This window comes from Anthonomus grandis, chromosome 9 (genome assembly GCF_022605725.1).
Source record: "Anthonomus grandis grandis chromosome 9, icAntGran1.3, whole genome shotgun sequence".
NCBI classification, from domain to species: domain Eukaryota; kingdom Metazoa; phylum Arthropoda; class Insecta; order Coleoptera; family Curculionidae; genus Anthonomus; species Anthonomus grandis.
The window spans coordinates 12,672,423-12,688,433 of record NC_065554.1 but is presented as its reverse complement, the minus strand read 5'-3'; the positions used below and the strand labels follow the sequence as shown (position 1 = coordinate 12,688,433).

Here is a 16,011-nt window from a genome sequence, read left to right as displayed (position 1 = left end):
ATTGAGTATTGCCTACATGAGATTGAGGAGACTGTGGAATATTAAAAAGCATATACTACCAAAAACAGTATTTTTTATGCAACAGTTTAGTTCTGTCGATTATGGACTATGCGGATGTGGTATATGGTAGTTCTTTAACAGCAGACTTGGCGGAATCGATTCAAAAATTACAAAATTCTTATCTATGATTTTCATATAAACAAACTTTTCATTCTAACAATGAAGAACAGACAAAAACATCACTTAACGACTTTTATATATAAGATTTTAAATACAGGTCAACCGACATACCTACACAGATTATTTTATCAAAATCAACACATTCACAATACACGGTATTTAAATAAGTTTTCTATACGACAACATAGAACATCAATTTTTCAAAAGTCCGTTAGTTTTATAGGGGGTTAAATTATGGAATGAAGATACTTTTTGTATCCGATTTTCTTTCCCGGGTCAATATTTTTGTTTAATTTTATTTTTATTTTTTTTTTGTAAATAAGCTAGGGTTTATAAAATAGGTATTGTTTTTAGTGTTTAGAAGGGTGGCATCACACGGTAACGCCAACATTGGTGACTTCCCAGTGTCATTTGTGTCTGTGTATCGGTTTTATAATCGCGATGTCTTCCTAATTTGTCTCATGAACATTTCTTTAGTTGCTTACTATACTTAACATTTATTTTTTGTGTTTAACTAGGCAAATAAAAGTATTTTGATTTGGTGTATTAAAAAAAATGGTACACCAAGATTGCAAATAGTAAGATTAGCAATATATTTAGACAATGTCTATGCTCTACTTTTATGGGTTTAAGTACTTTAAACAATCTTCTCGTGTAATAATTAAAATTTTTAATTGATGGTTTTCTATACTCTCTGCAGTATACACCAATAAACCAGTTCTTTACAAGTATCAAACTGATAGGTCGTGAATTCTTTCAACAATAGTAACCTCTATTCTTTTTGTATAAATATACGTAACTATTTAATTATTCTAAAATTAGGTCAATGATGTTTTTGAGAGCGTACAAGTACCAATTTAATTTAACTAAATTCTTATCAATGTTTTTGTTTTTTCCAAATTGCCGTAGAATAAAAAGCAATGTATAAACGAAAAATAATTAATTGGGTTTATTTTACATTCTTACAATAATCAATTGTATACCTATGCTAAAACGAACTTGAGCTTTATGGGTTTATGGTGTTTCGCTCACCTATATTTCCGGAGACCTCGGAAGAAATAAAAAAATGCGACGTGACTAGCAGTTTTATAAGTTGTTTCAGCACAACTGAAAAACCCGTAATCTGGGGTCACTGACAAAAAAAAATACAGGGTATTTAAAAGTATGTCCTTATTAGTAGTCAAAAATAAAGTGCTTTTGTTCTTAGAATATCTAATATTATTTAAATATCGATGAGATTTTCAAAAGTCAATTCTCGACACGTGTTTCACTAATGATGTTAGGATCTTCAGGAGAAGATTAAAACTAAACTAAAACTACTATTCTACAAGATGCCTTATATACTAAATATGTAAATATTAGAGCAATAAACACTAACTAAACTCTAAATTCAATCAATAAGGGATTGGATCTTTATTCCAATTAAGAATGGTTTGTTGATTTTTGAATATTGCTAAACTTTCATATGCATCTAATTTTCCAGTGTTATTAACTGGTTTAATCAATTAAAGTTAAATATTCCTATAAAGTGACCAGTATTTAGAACGTGTCCAGCCAAAATTGACTTTTCAACTCTTCCATATTTCACATGAGCTACACGTTCTTCAAATCTAACATTAATTGATCGTCTTTTTGCCCTATGCACTTCTTATAATAATAGTTACAATTATTCTCATAGATTCCGGACTTTTCATTTGTCTTTATTTTATCTTTTGGTTCTCGAAAAGATCTTTAATTTTTGACCCAACTTTGATTTTGACGACTATTTTTAGACCTTAGCCTTAAAAAATTCTATCGAAGCCCTTTGTCAAAGTTGGCATATTTTCATCTTTTTCAAATATGGTAGTTTTTAAATGTGTCTTTTAATCAGCTTATCAATAATCCTCTCTTCATATCCATTGATCCTAGCAATTGTTTTAATTGTTTCTTTTTGTCTATTAAATCTGTTAGAGGAAAAGAGACCAAAAGATGTATCACGAAATGCATTTCATGTTGAAAACAATAGTTATTATAACACTAGTTATGCATCTAAAAGTATTTGTTTTTTTTGTACAAATATCAAATTCTGACCGATTATGATTTTTGATGACAAGAATACCTAAGAACGGAAGTTCGTTATTTTTTTCTTGTTCGGAGGTAAATTTAATTCATAAAAAATAGGTATTTAGTTTTACAAAATTATCAATATTATATTTGCTTTTGTCGAACACATCGTCAAGATATCTTAACCAAACTCGTGCAAAGTATTTGTACAAGTACTTTTTTATTTAAATTTAACTCAAAACGGTTCATGAGAATAAAATCACACCAAAGGTTCCAATCCTAGGATTGTATAAATAGATAGATACATATTTAGTGCAGTAAATCGTCATAGAATTAATAACTTTTCTTAGCTGAAATACAGAATTTTATCATGCTTTAATTAGTGTTTAATACTAATCGCCAATTATCAAATTTGTGCAGAAATAGTAGTACGGTCATTAGACAAGTGCCAACACGAATTTTCTGGATTGTCTTATTAATAAATGAAATTTTTTACCATTAATATAGGAATAAATCCTTTAGCTTCTTCCATAGGCGCCAGAAATTGTAATATAGTCGGCAGGCTTTACCCTGACACATAAGTAATAAAAGTTCCCCGGTTAAGAAACCAGCAGCTCAATTTTCTCATCAAACAATTTTTTAATTTTAATTTTTATAAGATTTTTTTTAATTTGATAGGGTATTAGGATTAATTTCTATGGGTGTAAGTAATAATATTTTATTTTTTACTAAAATAATAAAAAAAGACCTAAATAGGCTAAAAAGACTTATTATATTTAAAAAAAACGTTAAAAAATATAAACATTAAAGGAAGTTTATTCTGAAATTAAATACATTAAATTAGGTTTAGTCTGATTTTGAAGATATGTCAGTGTCGAAATAATTAGATTTATTACTACTTGAATAGTCGTCTGGGCGTATAATTAGGGGTCGTACCTCGTCTATCACTTGCTCGGTTTGATAGTGTTCAGCTATAACTTTTTGTGTGTGATTTATAGATTTTCTCCATGTTTCTTAATTTATTTGATGTAAGGATTCTTTCCATAAATTAAAGACATTGGCTTCATCGGTTGTTTTAGAAGCGTGCTTATCATAATAATTTTTTGCTATGCCCCAAATCAACTCAATTGGATTACATTGGCAGCGGTAAGGCAGTAATCGCAGGACTTCATGCCCATATTTAAGAGCCATCTCATTGATCACGTATTTCTTAATATACCTGTACGTTTTACATCCTGCAGCAAATCAGCCTTTAAAAATAAATGAGCCGTTCAGCGGAAAAGTGGTCTAACTCCCTTAAAGTAGAAATTTAGAAAGTTGATATTTTGCATCTGCATGAATTAAAAAATCACAGTAACATATTCTTTACTTTTTTGTACATATTTATAATAACCCTGTACTAAAATTTCATATGGTAAACATTTTTACTGATTGCGCCCATTAATTACATTTTTGCCGCCCGATGTCATTCTTCCAGTAAGTTTTTTTCAAAAACATAGCGGAACAGTGGTATAACTTGAAGAGTTATATCACTTTTCCTCGTAAAAGTTAACCAAATTTCACAAAACTGATGAACCAAAGAAAAATAATAGCTGTAGTATGTTTACTATGATATCTATTACTGATAAAAGTGTTCAAAAAATATAGAGCTTGAAGAGCAAAACATTACTACTACTTATCTTACATACTAAACTTACAGTAAGGAGAGTAAGAACAAGTTATTAAACAAATTAATCTTCATCAGAATCGGATAATGGACCACTGTCAATGTCAACAGCATCTTCTTTTGTCAGTAAGAACTGATGCTGAATCGGGGGAATCCACTGAAGAAGTTCTATCATATCTTTTTTCTTAGCTACAGTAACTGATCTACACACTACGTACCATAACACTAAAAAAACCTGACTAAACAAGAAAAAGCGAGTTTAATAGGACCTGGCGCGACATCGGAACAGCGTGGTGCCTTGACTTATACCACTATTCCAGCGAACGAATCCATTATGTTGAGAGGAATAACGTTAGGAAGCTCTTATCTTAGCTAAGTTAAAATTTTGACTTATACCAGTTTTCGACTGAATATATTAGACCAGTAGAAACATAATTAATGGTATAACTCAAAAATTTAAAAATACTGACATATACCACTTTTCCTCTGAGCGGCTCATATCGTCATGAGCAATATTTTTTTGCCACATTTTTATTTCCTCTTTCCTCCAACTGCTAGTGAGAAATTTCTCTTCTAGTCTGGAATGGTATGAGGCGTTGTCCAAGACTATAATAGAAGGATTTTCCAACCGTTTAAGGAGTTTTTCTTCAAACCAATGTTCAAAAATATCGGCACCCATATTTCTGTCGTAGTTGTCTGTTTTTTTCGTCGAAGAGAAAATCAAACTAGCGTCGGAGATAAAGCCCTCGTCATTTCCTGCATATAGCTCAATGTACCTTTTTCCACAACTAGAACTGCTGCTGGGATAGCATTGCGTGCTACTATCTTGCCATGACGATTTTGATGAGTTCCCCTTCAAAAATCCAAGTTTCGTCTAGAAACACGAATTGTTTGGGATATTTTCTCTCCGAGTTTTTATTTTTTAGATATTTTCTCTGAAAATTCCATCTTTTTGTCACTACATGTAATGTTCACACAGTACTGTCCGTCCGATTATTCGTCTTTTTGTAACGAAATTCCAAACTCTTTAGAACTTTTGCCAAACTAGTCGCAAAGTTCTTCTTCCTTTATTATTTGTAATACGGCAGCCATTGTCACGTGTTGTTTACTTTTATACATGTTATAAATAATGGTTCTAATTTCGCTCTTAATTGTTTGGGGTAGGTCCAGACTTTTTGCATGCCGACTGATTCTTTTATTTGGTTTGTCCAGTTTTTCTTCGTCCATATTGCAAATCTTATGTAAAGTGCTTCTTAAGATCTGGCATGCATCACATGTCCGCTTCTTTACTGCCAAAACAGATGTCAATCGCTCCATGTTATTTTTTTCTCGTTTAAAATAATTTTGTACTTTTAAAACTAAACGACGTTCATCCGAAGATGGAAACCGATATTTAGCAATATGTTTGTCTTCTTGCGAATCCATAATTCAAAAATTAAAAAATCACAAAGTAAATTTAATTATTAGCCTGATGATATCACTTCAAAATACCAAAAGGAATAGAATGTATAGACCATCAAAGTATTTATTTGCCCAATCACTATATTTGGTTTTGTACATTTCCCAGAATTTATAATCCTTTTTTAACCCAATTCTACCTTTTTTTTACCTTATTAAATCATAATAAATATTAGGTTACACTAATAAATAATAATATTAAATAAACAAATTATTTAAGTATAAAAAAAATTCCTTTAAAAAATATTAGTACCCTTTAAAATAATAGCCAATATTACATTAAAAACCAAAAATGTTTTTAAACCGCTGGTAACAGTCGTCCAAACCGGTACTCAATATAAATAGTGAATAATACCGCGATAAGGTATTCATTGTTTAACCGGTCCACTTATACCCCGAGATAATCCGTATGTGTTAGGGTAAAACGAGTCGACTATATACGAGTACAAGCTAATGAATAATTAGGATTACAAAAAAAAACAGCAGAAATGCTTAAATTAGATATGGTAGAAGGGTTAATTTTATTATACCCTCCAACTTCATCCAATAGAGTATAATTCCCTACATCAATATTCTGAACAGAAACCATAAAATAGATTATTGTATTATAAATTACTGACAAACGGAAGTCAGTATACGTAAATTGTTTTTATTTAATGAAAAATAAATAAGTATGTTGATACTTGACATGTATTTAATTATTAAAAAACGTAGTTTTTTTTCCAAATGTTAATTAGTACAAAAAAGTAAGTTAACTTGAATAAAACTGTCAATGTTATATTCAGTAATAAATGATGCATTTCCTAATGATTTTAAAGCCAAAAAAATAGGTAGTTGATTATCTATTGGAAATGTTCAGCGGCACTTTTTTACTATAATTAAGGGTATAATCCACGTAATATTTCATACAACATCTATAATATAAAGATTGTAATTAAAAATTTTCAAACTTTATTTTACTATTTTTTAAAAAGAACTTCGAAGCAAATCCTATAGAGAACGTGCTAGAATTTGTACTAAAAAGAAGCTAGCCGAAAAATAAGGTGAAACAGCAATAAACAATTAATAAAAAGGTTTAGGTCATCGGATCCTTAATGGGATGAGAATTATTCCGACACAAACGTCATAACTGTACCTTTCAAGGTCAATTAAATATAAATATGAGATAGGGAATGGCCAGCAAGACCTCGTGATTTCTTACTTATTTTATTACTAGGAATCTTTCATTAAAAATATATGAAAACAGTCCTGTAATTTTATTCTTCTTTATATTTATTCTTGGCCTTCAGAAGCTAGTATATAGTATGAATCTAGTATATTAGTGTGTAGTATAGTATAGTAATGTATAGTATGAATCTAGAGTTCGGATATCTGAAACCCCACCATAACACGTGTTTGGAAAAACTGGATTTATTTAGTGACAATATGTAAAGGGTTACACAGAGATGAGAGTATATTCATAAAGAGTATTTTCCAAACTTCGAACCTTTAAAGTGTATTCTTCCAAAAAAAAAAGGTTGAAAGGTAATAAAAATGGAATAAAAAATCTTATCAAATAAAATCAGTAACTAATTGCAACATATCGTTTTTTGGTTGCAAATTTTAATTAGTTTTTGTTCAAAATATAATACTTCTTATTAAAAATTAAATGATGCAACTAAGCAGACTTGGAGTCTCCTATATAACCGAGATCTTGATACTCTGCCACAACTAACACAGTTTTTCTTTGAAAAAAATTATTTTTTAACCACGATATTTATGAGCTTACCTGCAATGAACCGATCAATATTCTCAAAAAAAAACTATTTCAACACTTGTGATAGTTCTAAAAAAGCTTTGTCTTGAAAATCTGAGTCAAGTACAACCGTACTCAAAATCCACCGTATGCACTGATGCTAAACGAGCAACTTAAACTGTGGAGTGGCCAACTGAGAACTGAACCATGGCAAAACAAAAGAAACCGCGTTACAGATAATTTATTTTATTCAAACGATAAAACGGACCGATACGATTGGCCAAAAATAACAACTTGCCCCGGCCAAATCAATTACCAAATTACGCCATTTAACCAATAATTGATCGATATGTTGCTGTTAAAAAGGGAATTAAAAGTGCATTAAAATTACACTTTTCACGATACTGATGTTTTATTATAGAATGAACAAAAAACAAAAATACATTAAAAAAATCGAGCGCGTATAGTTTGCGTTCGCGAGCAACCGCGTCTCAATAGTAACTGGTTTGACGTTTGCGGTAATACTGGCAACACCAGATGAATTGAATATAAATCCCAGATGGTTGGTTCTACCTTCTCTTCGCCAACCTGACCATTAACGAGTTGTTTAATTAGGTTGACCAATTTTGTATTCTACTGGTTTAACATTGGGTGTAGTTGACGTCACGGGACTCCTTAATATTCGCTTCGTGGTTTGATGGTTTAATTATGCTAGAAACATAATATACATGGTGTCTAGTGCCATAAAACGAAATTCAGGGACAGACAATTAACATTAATTAATTAAACACCATACATTTTTTTAAAAAGCTGGGACCGGTCGATTTTAATTTATTTTTTTTCTGCTTTTCTAATAAAAGAATATATCATACAGGGTGAATCAAAAAGGAGTATAGATTGATATGATAATGATCATTATTTATTAAAATAATACACAAGTACGAATCTACGGAAATGGTTCGGGGTCACCACCATTAACAAACTGACAAAATTCTAGCCCATCATAAAAATGTTTTATAGAGTCCCGAACTGTCACTGGCGATATATTTCTTGCGAGATATAGCAATTATGCGCCCTTTTAATTCCTCGATATTTTGAGGCCGAATTAGCTTGTATGTATTACCCTTAATGTAGAATCATAGAAAAGATTCTACTGGATTAAGATCCAGAGATCTAGCCGAATAATTCACAGCCCCGCCCCTCTCCCTATCCACTTATTCGGAATGACTTCATTAAGACATTGCCATACCCTTCTTCCAAAGTGAGCAGGAGCACCGTCCTGTTGAAACTGGGTAATTCCGGGAGAGATGGCCCGCCGGGTGAGATGGCTCTTTCTAATATTTCCTAAATATATTTGATTTACGGCACTGTAGCTTTAGACACATCCTATTCAACGTGCTGTATATATCGTGATCGAGGTTTGCGGTTTTTTTCTACACTTTAAGGTAAGTGCTAAAAAAAATATTTTACAAGCATTAAAAATATTTAACCTTTAAAGTAATGTATAGTTTTTTTCTGAAAATTTTGTTTCTTTTCAAGTTTTTGTTACTCCTTTTGGGTTTGTGCATTTTTGAGGTTATGTTAATGCACCCGTACCTCTAAAATTTAATAAATCTTAGGAAATATTTAGTAGGCCATCTCACACCCTGACTTTTTGGATAGATGGCCCAACTACTAAATGGGTTAGTTGGCCCATGGGCCATCTATCCCGGAAAACAAAAAATAATTTTTTTATTTAATCCTTACAAAAATCTAAGTCTAAAATTGGCATTTAAGTATACAATTTAGACATCCAAAGTATATAAATGTATATTTTAGAGTCATGCCGACTGACTACATTAGAAAAGGTTCAGTGCAAAGAGGAATCTGGACTGAAGAAGATTTAGTCAATGCTGCAGAAGCTGTCAGAAATGGCGTTATGGGTATCAGAGAGGCATGCCGTAATTTTAACAACATTCCACCACCAACATTTCGCAGGCGCTTCAAAAACAGATTTCCAGAAACGAGCTCTTGGTCCACCTTGTGTTCTTGGTATCGAAAATGAGAAAAAAATTAAGCTACATATCCAGAAATTACAGAAACATGGATTTGCACCAACTCGTGAATGCGTCAGAGCAATGGCATTTAACTTGGCAGAGCAGTTGAAAATTAAACACACATTTAATAGAGAGAAAAAACTGGCTGGATATGATTGGTTAACTATGTTTTTAAGACGAAACCCCGACCTAAGTGTTAGAAAAGCTGAAGGGGTGTCACTAGCCTATTGTAAATGAATGAATAAGACAGATGTTTCTGTGTATTTTAATTTACTTGAAACCACATTAATCGAAGGAGGAATAACGAACAAAGCTGGTCACATATTTAATATGGATGAAACGGGCTTACAATTAAATAATAAACCTGGTTATGTTATTGCTACAAAAGGCTCAAAAAATGTTGCAAAAATATCATGTTGTAATGCAGAAGGTTATTACATACCACCTACTTGTATATTCAAGGGAAAAAATAAAAAAGCTGAGTTTGAATATGGAATGCCTCCTGGCTCCACTGTTTATATGAATGAAAAATCAGCTTACATTAACACTGATATAATGTTTGCTTGGCTAAAAAATCAATTTATACCACGTAAACCGCAAGAAAAAGTTCTACTTTTACTGGATGGGAATGCTAGCCATTGCAGCTCATCAGAGATGCTTGAATACGCTGATGAACATGGTGTTATTCCTCTTTGCCTGCCTAGTCATATCACACAGTTTCTCCGACCTTTAGATAGATGTTTTTTTAAGAGCCTTAAAGCTTTCTTCAATATTGCTTGCAACACATTTATTAGAACAAATCCAACTAGGAAAATTAACCGGTTACAATTTGGCGAGCTGCTATCTAAGGCGTGGTCAAAAGCTGCGACAGTTGAGAATGCTGTAACTGCTTTTAGGTCAACAGGTGTTTGTACCTTTAATCCTTTAGCCATACCAGAGTACGCATATTTGGGATCTGTAGAGGAAATGATAAATTTGGGTAAGTCCCTCTAACAAACGTATTTTTATTTATTTATAAAAAAAAAACATTTTTAGATAACACGGCAACAGTTAATAATGATGCAAATAGAGCTAATAATGATGAAAATCAAATGCCAAAACAAGAACAAGCAATACCATCCACGTCAACGTCAGGATTGAATAACATACCATCGGAACGTGATGAAGATCAAAATCAGGACACACCCGGAACACTGTTAAACAAATTTTCGCCTGTTCCAAGCACATCAGCTAATATTGAAAATGCACGAAAAAGAGCAAAACAGGTAGCTTGCATCCTAAGATCTCCGGAAAATATTCAAAAACAAAAATTGGCTAACGCGCGTAAGAAGGACAAAGAAATAAAAAAAAGTACGACGATTATAAACAAGCAAAAACAAAAAAATAATGATGATGGGTCAAATGATTCATAAAGTAAAGGAACAAACTAAAAACATAAAAGGGAAAAATAAATTAAACCTAACCACCCAAGAACCAAGAGCGAAAAAACTTAAATTAAATAAATACGACTCATCCACAGATACTGACACATCAGACGACTATGTTTCCGAATCTGAGGATTGCTCTCAAGAAAACGATTCTACAGAATGCCTTGGATGTGGCGAGATATACAAACTCATAACTAAAACTGATGACTGGATTCAATGTATTCACTGCACAAGGTGGTTCCATGAAAGCTGCTCTAAATATTTGAATCTCTGTGACCTATGTGGAAAAATTTTATCAAAAAAGCAATGTTAAATTAAGTTTTTTTAATGGGGCGTCTCACCCAGCATGGGTGAGCCAACTAACCCATAGCACCTGGGAGAGTTGGCCCATTCAGCTTATTTTTTTTAAACTGTTTGTAGAGTTAGATTTTTTAGTTTTTCTTTAAATGTTACTTTTGACATTAACTGGAATAAATGCTTATGTTAAATCTCTTTTCTTTGGTTTGATTAACTTTTGGGTTTTCATTTTATGTCATTTTTAAAAAAGTGAGCCAACTATCCCGGACTTACCCTATATTTGCTGCTGTGGAATATCCGGATGCTTTTGATTTGAAAAGAAAAGAAATCTAAATACAAATCTGCATTTAGATTTCCTTAAAAAAATATAGTGCTAAGATCATACTATTAATCATCCACATCCGTTTGCGGATACTGAGTATTTTTTTCAATAATATGGTATGTTGTTTATTGTTTACAAGGTTTTACAAGAATATTCCTGGAGTATTAATCTTTAATGTAACTTAATTATGTTCTACTTCAGAAAGAACGGTCTTTCCGTAAATTTTTTGCACTGGCAGATTCTCGATATTTTTTCTGAATTTTGCTTACCGTTGATTGCGTTATGTTCATATTTGGATATTTTATAGTCATAATTTAAGTGTTAATCGCTTTATTATGGTGATACTTGATAGTTACGTTGACAGTTTCCCTTTTTAAGGTTTTCTTCAAAGCACTCCGTTTCTTTATCCAAATCATCAATTTCATAGAATGTTAAATGTGCAAAGTGGTTATACTTCGACAGTCAATACGTCAAAAACGGTTAAATTTAGGTATAGGACATAGGTATAGTACATAAAATGTGTCTAGAATTTTACGTAGAATCTAAATTTGAAAGAATATATAAGGTGTTCTATTTGAAAAAAAAAACTTCTTTTTCGGCTATCCTGTATACTCATTTTTTCTATAAAAAAATGTGCAAGAAAAAATAAAAACTAACGGGTTCGAGGGTTTTTGCGATTTGAAATATACAGGGTTGTCGAGAAAATTGCAATATTCCGTTCTTTCGAGATTCCGTGTATGTAATAATTATATACCCATCTTGCTTTCTTAGAGAAGTCTGTCTTTACAGAAAAATACCCACAAAGAATTATTGGATAAAAAACATTTATTATTTTTTTGCGATGTTAGTTAGGTTGAAAAAAAATTGTTTTTCTAGTATTCATTCATATTGATTATTTTTCACATATCGTCCCCTCAATGCCAAAACCACGAATGTGCAAAATTTCAATTTACATTATACATATGCCAAAACAATGAATGTGCTCTTTTAAAAAAAATAAATAAATAAAATTAAAAATCGATAAAAATTTAATTTGCAACTCGAACCAATCCTAATTATACATCGGTACTCTAAAAAAAAGGGCGTATTTTTAGTCCTCATTTCAATATTAAATGGGGGTTTTCTCAAAACTACAAATTGGCACATTCACGGTTTTAACATTGAAGGGACGATATGTAATAATGTAAACTATTTTTTTTTTAATTAATAATTTTGATAAAATATTTGAATAAATTTATTAAAATAATTATGTATCTAGGCCTATATTTAGAAATTTTTAATAACTTTATTATAAAATATATTATAACAAAACGCATTATTAAAAAATACTAATACATAATAATATATTTGTAGAATAAACATGCTACGCTAAAAGGAAAAACCTTATTATGGACATAACAATACTTCTTTCTATATTAAGTAACTATATCATTCTGAGATTTTTCTGATTTTTTTTGGCATTTGGGTCTACATTTTTTAATCTCTTCGATAGTAGACAATTTATTCATAGGAAAATTATCATTCAGAAAAAAAGGATCATGTTACATACTCGATATATAAATAACTATTTTAACACGTTTTTGCTGAATCATTATTACATTTTTAACCTATTATACTATCACGTATGAATTAGAACACGCCATAAATATAATGTTGGGTATAAATAACATTACGTAATCATTCTTAGACCCCTCCTTACATTCTGCAATAGTTAAACTGAACACAAATATCAACATAACACTCAAAATAATATCAATATATTCCACAACATTGAACTTGTCCTTGAAATATTTAAGTTTTACGATAGGCTATTACTGATATTTTTAGAAAAGAAATATTAGTAAAAAAATCAAAAACTTAACTTAATTTTATTCGTATTCAAGTGTCAACACAATCCTGATAAAGTGTTATTTTACACCAATATATTGAGTTGTCTATATTTCCAAAGTATTAGCCATTCTTATGCTAGAATTGGTTGTTATCCTAAAGTACTTGAATTGGAAGAACATTTATATTTAGAATCTGAGCATGCAACTGACCTATGAAAATACATTCACTGACGCAATCTAAGATTGTACTCTACTAGTTTATGTGCTGCTTATTGAAAATATTAAATTACATTTTTATTCACAATGCCTTATAAATTTCCCAATTCAAGCACAGCATTTTCTATATTCAACTAAATTTCATATTTCTTAGCTTTTTTCGCAGTTCCACTTGAGAGGTAACCCAACTGTTATATTTCGAGTAAGTCTCTGTTAATATTTAATTTGTATGCTTGGCACTGGGTTTTATACTTTAAATCTTGCATCCTATAGGCTATAGACCTATACTTTTCTAGTTCCTGTTCATTGTTAAATGATTCCTGGCTAAAAACCAAAGCAAAGAAATTTCCAGTATGCTATATATCATACCATCAACATTTGTAATAAACTATGACTGATACCAATACACTAAAACAGTTTCATTCACAGTAATTACCGGGCACTCACGTGAACGTTTGCTACTACAAGTTTTCTCCCTGCAGATCTTCATTGAATTTTAGTGAAGTAAAAACTGAAGTGTTTGTGAACCACTTACAAAAACTACGGTCAGATATATGACACAAAACATCATGTAGTGCTAAAGTCTAGGAATAACAGAAATAAACATGCTACAAAGAGATGTCCAGACCGCTAAAATAACGTATGTAGACTTACTACCATATTTCGATGTATAAGGTGTGTCACAATGAAGGTTTTCCATTTGAGAACTTGCCGAATCCAGCCCTGGAATTTGGCTACTTTTTATATTTATGATGTCCCAAGAGCATTTCAAGCCGTTAAGTAAGTACAGGGTTTAGTTACAAGGTTAAAAACAGTTTTTACTAAAATACAAAAAACCACCCTGTATCTTTGTAATAAAGCAGAATTGATCCATTTAAAGAACAATCTTCTTATCCCTTGCCCCCTTAAAGTACCCTATAAATAATATACGCATATCCCTATTATCCTATCACTGTCTATTCAGCTTTATAAATTAAATTAGTGAGCTCATTATAAACTACTTCAATTTAGATTACAGTTATTTGAATATCTTGCAACGTTTTCAGTCAGCAACATTTAAAATGTGTAAAATAGATAAAACCACTAGAGATTATACACAAAGATTTAACTTGTATTAAATGTAATTTATTGTTACAATTGTAGTCTTTTAGGATCAATGTTCCAGGTAAACCACTCTGTATTAATTTTTTATTATCGTTTCCATAAATCCCAATGCAGTAAAGATTCGATCTTTTTAGTCTCATGGTCAAATCTCAAAACAGATCCTACGATCTATTCCGCACGTAGACAGGAACCTGTGAATTGCAATATTGTAATCCAAGTACCATAACAAGAAGGCCGCCATGAATGCGAATTATAAGCACATCATCTGCGATTTCGAGACAATTTGTTTCCATTTTAAAAACACGTTTTATGATCTTATGATAGCTGTTAGATGCATTTGTCAGATCTTAACGAAGGTTCTTCGCGTTCTACGTGCCATCTAACTAGTAGCATAAGCGTATAAATAATAAAAGAAAATAGGCGAACCATCTTAGTAAAGCTAAAACTTAAACTCAATGATAATATAATTAAAACTGTTTATTCATGGCATTTGTTGTACACGTACTGACATAATTCAAGAGAGAAAAAAAATCAATAATAAAATATCACATGACAATAATAAATGACACATGATAAGGGTATCCCTTATCGTGTGTCAGCAGCATTAAAATGTATATTCAACAGTGCCAAAAAAAATTAAATCGTAACAGCGATTAGTGAGGTAAGATGTCTGGTAATAATGAATATTTTATCGACGTCATACCGTCATTATAAAAAAAAAGGATAAACAATTTAAGTTTATAGACTTATATACAGTAAGGGTTTAAAAAGGTGTTCACTGAAAATCAAAATGTGGTAATTTTACAGCAAATTTAGTAGGTCATATGTTGCCAGCAAAAGAAGTAGTAAACTTATTTTAGTACTGTTAATTTAAAATATCTGTAAAAATGTGAATTTTTTTATTTGTAATTTTACTGCGGCCTTCTGTAAAATGTAAGCAATAATTATAGTAATTTTTAAGCAATATTACTAAAGATTTACTGTAGTCTTGTACTTTTACAATGATTTTAATGCAAATTCAACGATTATATCCGTAGAAATCCTTTAAAAAAGGTTAAGCATTTTTCAGAGACCCTGTAAATTTAATATAATATTTTTGGTTAAAAAATGCTGGTATGTTTTCTGTGTTTTTATTTTATATTTAGATATAATATATTTTTGCTGTAATATTTCTTAAATAAAATTCGTTTAAAAATTGTGAGATTATCCCAAACTAAAAGCTTTTACGAAAAAATAAAAATATATTTCCTTATACATTTATTTAAACATATCTTAACATAACAAATTTATTTTGTAGTGAAACAAAGGATAAAAGATAAGCTTAATGGAATTAACCTTAAAATATTAGGATTCATTAAGCTATAAACAATTAACATGCTTACATGCAGGAAAAACAATATGGGCCCCTTATTGTGTTTGCTTTTTGAACTACATGTTTTGTTAAGTTAATGTCGAATGTAAACAAAACAACGTTAACATCCATATTAATACAAATTTTAATATAATTCCAAAACTTACGCGATTCCATATTTCTTGAATTTCAGGTTTGATGTTCTTAAAAAAAAAGAAAAAACCGTAAGCTATTAAAAAATTATATATTTACAGCCTGTACTTACGTCAAACTGATAACAAAAGGTCGACAAATCTTCTTTAAAGTAATGTGCCAGTATCCTCAGTGACTGCAGCACGATTTCGTCC

General features: G+C 30.8%; 1 protein-coding gene across 2 annotated transcripts in view; it reads right to left on the bottom strand.

Moving 5' to 3' along the window:
- The window catches only part of LOC126740403 (ATP-binding cassette sub-family D member), a 131,943-nt gene that overhangs the window by 73,867 nt on the left and 42,065 nt on the right, over positions 1-16,011 (bottom strand). Inside the window, exon 1 of one of the 2 annotated variants that reach the window (XM_050446416.1) lies at positions 7,116-7,595. The exons of the other annotated variant lie outside the window; for it this stretch is intronic. The gene's annotated coding sequence lies outside the window, so the exon portion shown is untranslated. Of the gene's footprint in view, positions 1-7,115; positions 7,596-16,011 lie in introns of those variants that run through there. 2 annotated transcript variants of the gene reach the window in all.